Source organism: Aplysia californica, unplaced genomic scaffold (assembly GCF_000002075.1).
Source record: "Aplysia californica isolate F4 #8 unplaced genomic scaffold, AplCal3.0 scaffold01190, whole genome shotgun sequence".
NCBI classification, from domain to species: domain Eukaryota; kingdom Metazoa; phylum Mollusca; class Gastropoda; order Aplysiida; family Aplysiidae; genus Aplysia; species Aplysia californica.
In genome coordinates, this window is record NW_004798460.1 from 113457 (window position 1) to 117115 (window position 3659).

The window sequence follows — 3659 nt, forward strand, 5'->3', positions numbered from 1 at the left end:
GCTGCTGCTGCTGATGATGATGATGATGATGATGAATGATGATGATGATGATGATGATGTTCCTCAGGACTTTGCCGCTGCGGGCCATCAGTGGACTGCCGCCCTGTGCATGAAGGACTCAGACGGAGACGGAAAGAGCAATGGCGTGGAGCTGGGAGACCCCAACTGTCACTGGAAACCCAGCTCTCACGCCAAACTCCAGACTCCAACCGGCCACCCTGGTGAGTTGCTCATGATACCCATAGCTTCAACAGCAACAACAACAGCAACAACAACAACAACTACAACAACAACAACCGCAACAACAACAACAACAACAACAACAATAACAATAAGAAGGGAGGCGGTGGCACTGGCAAAAAGCACGCTCTTCGGGGCTCCAAACGTTTCGAAAGGATAGGGTAACCCCCTCGTCCTCTGTCACCACCATCTCCTCTCCTTTTCCCTGCTCTTCTCCTCCTCGTCCTCGTCCTCGTCCTCCTCCTTCTCCTCCGCCATTACCAACATGGACACACATCAAAACCACCACCACTACCACCACCCATCAAAATCACCACCACTACCACCACCCATCAAAACCACCACCACCACTACCACCTCCCATCAAAACCACCACAACCACTACCACCTCCCATCAAAACCACCACCACCACTACCACCACCCATCAAAACCACCACCACTACCACCACCCATTAAAACCACCACCACCACTATCACCACCGATCAAAACCACCACCGCCACTACCACCACCCATCAAAACCACCACCACCACTACCACCACCAATCAAAACCACCACCACCACTACCACCACCCATCAAAACCACCACCACCACTACCACCATCCATCAAAACCACCATCACCACTACCACCACCCATCAAAACCACCACCACCACCACCCATCAAAACCTTCACCACCACTACCACCCATCAAAACCTTCACCACCACCATCACCCATCAAAACCACCACCAACACAACCACCCATCAAAACCTTCACCACCACTACCATCCATCAAAACCACCACCACCACCACCACCCATCAAAACCACAGCCACCACCACCACCACCACCACTTCAGCTCTCTCGCCAAACTTCAGACACCCACCAGCCACCCTGGTGAGTTGCTCTTGGTTTAGGGAGGGGGCTCTCTTGGCCTAAAGGTTAAGGTGTTCGCCTCTCATTCAAAGGTCCCAGGTTCGAATTCGGGTCGTGACCGAAACATGTTCTCCTCTAAAATTGTCTCCTTTCACCTTTTTTCCTTCTGTCTTGTAATTTTCTGTTGTCTGCTTTCGTCTCCACTTTCTGCCCCCACCCCTCACATCCTCTGCCCATTCTTCTGGGCTTCTGACTCTTTCTGCAGCCTTTCTACTGCTACTCCTTGGCTCCTTGCTGCTGTCTTTCCGCCACACCCCTGATCTTCTAGTAGGATAGATCTTCACCTAGCCTTCTTGGACAAGGGGACAAATCTCGGAGGTCCCGTGTGCAAGTTACGCACATTGAAGATCCCTTGGTGGTCTAAAATCGATAAGACCGAGTAGGCTTTGGCCGCCACCTGGGCAAAATTCAAAATTTCATACCATCTTAAAATGTCTGGTGTGTCCTGCGCGCTGATATGACCTTTTGAAGTTGCGAGCGCCGTAAACACTTACCACGAAGGCCCCCGGTGAAGACTAGAGTTGTTGCTAGAGAGTTAGATTAAAAAGTAACGCAAAAAGTTCATAATAATTATTATAAGTGCTGAAGATTAGAGATGGTATTACTAAAAAGTAACATTTTTAAAGATATTTATTTTACAACGGAGGAGATATAAGTACGATAGATGTTTCTTTTACAGTTAGGGGAACGGTTTGTTGAACCGACGACCTTTTATTTATAATCATGACCACTTCAGGTGACGATTTGTTTTCTATACGTCTTTCTACAGGTGGTTGGAGGGTGCTATTGGCGTGTGCTACTTCTTTACTGTCTGTCCTTCTTTGGATTGTTTCTGTCTGTCTTGCTTTTTTCCCAGCACTTAATGCCCCTTATTACGTCCATGTGCTTCTCTTTACTCAAACAAGCAAACATATAAACTAACAAACAAACTAACTAACCAATAAATAGACAAACAAACAAACAAACAAATCACGTGTTTCTCTGGCACAGGTGTCTGCGAGCCTGTTGGATCCAGCGCATGCGCAGCGCAAAACTTCCACTGTTGAAGACGCCTGCCCAGCTAGCCAGCTCAGACAAGACCTGCTGTCAACATTAAACCTTTCAAGGAGCTGGCTCGTACAAGACCTGTCAACATTAACTCTTTCAGCCAGGAAGCTCATACAAGACCTGTCAACATTAACTCTTTCAGAGAAGAGGCGTGTCCATTTACCTTTGGAACAGATGAGATCAAAAGTTCATTCAAAAGGGAGTCAAATTAAGTCATAATATTATGTCCTCCACCCCCCCCCCTCCCAACCTCGTCCGCTCTTATAGGATTAGGCATCTGTATTAGTTGCAAAATTAGTAATCACATGCAGCTGTGTACAATTTTTAAAAAAATCCTCATTGAATTAAAAGAAAGAAATATCTGTGAACAAGTTTGGAAGACGACATAAGTTCAGATAAGAGATACAAATTAATAAGATAAGATAATACTTTATAGTTCCAGTGCGAATTTTTCTTGGCAATACAGGAACGTGAAAAAACATACATATACGTCTGCCATCAGTGAAAATGTTAACATTTCATGTGTTATAAATAAAGAGCTGTATTTATTGATTATTTATAGAGTACTTGTACTAAGTCTTGTCTTAGCGTTGCAGTCTCCGAGTGTGTCAGTTATTTTTTTATGGGTTTTTGGCGGATACCTTGATGTGTGGATTGCTCTTTTTTTATATCTCAAACGTTTTTTGTTCTCTCCTTCCTTATCTCTCCTTCTTCTTTTCTTTGTAGGCCTACATTCATAATTCGAATATTCTCACTTGTATGACCTAGTTATGATGCAGGTGCTGAAAATGTTTGACGAAAACTTACCCCCCCCTTTTCCAAAACAGCTACAACAACAACAACAACAACAAAAGCAACAACAACAACAACAACAACAACAACAACAATAACAATAGCAACAGCAGCAACAACAACAGCAGCAACAACAATAGTAACAGCAGCAGCACCACCACCAGCGACAATAACAACAGCAATAATAACAACAGCAACAGCAGCAACAACAACAGCAACAGCAGCACCACCACCAGCAACAACAACAACAACAATAATAACCACAACAGAATATAAAAAAAAAACCCAAAAAAAACCCCACCCTTCTAAAAAAACAAAACAGGAAAAAACAAAACAATCAACAACTCCCCCTAACCAACAAAGAAAGAAAATACTGATCAATAGCCCTCTAATTGGGAAACAGGCAATCTCAACATGCTCTCTCTCTCTCTCTCTCTCTCTCTCTCTCTCTCTCTCTCTCTCTCTCTCTCTCTCTCTCTCTCTCTCTCTCTCTCTCTCTCTCTCTCTCTGCTCTCCCACAAAGCAGCCAGATCTGTTAATAATAAGGACTTGCTGCCTTGTAGCTCGTGGATGCTCCCTCGGCGAGTCCGTACATGTACCTAATTTGTCAGCTTAGATCCTCGCTAAGTGGTCGAGTCTGTGACTAGTGTGACCATTAAT

The 3659-nt window shown here is 44.7% G+C and overlaps 1 long non-coding RNA gene across 1 annotated transcript; it reads left to right on the forward strand.

Moving 5' to 3' along the window:
- The first annotated feature begins 152 nt into the window (after window positions 1–152).
- LOC118478912 lies at window positions 153–2766 on the forward strand. The gene is made up of 2 exons (XR_004859353.1): window positions 153–221; window positions 2151–2766. It is a non-coding gene; the product is annotated as an uncharacterized LOC118478912 (long non-coding RNA).
- The last annotated feature ends 893 nt before the right edge of the window (window positions 2767–3659 follow it).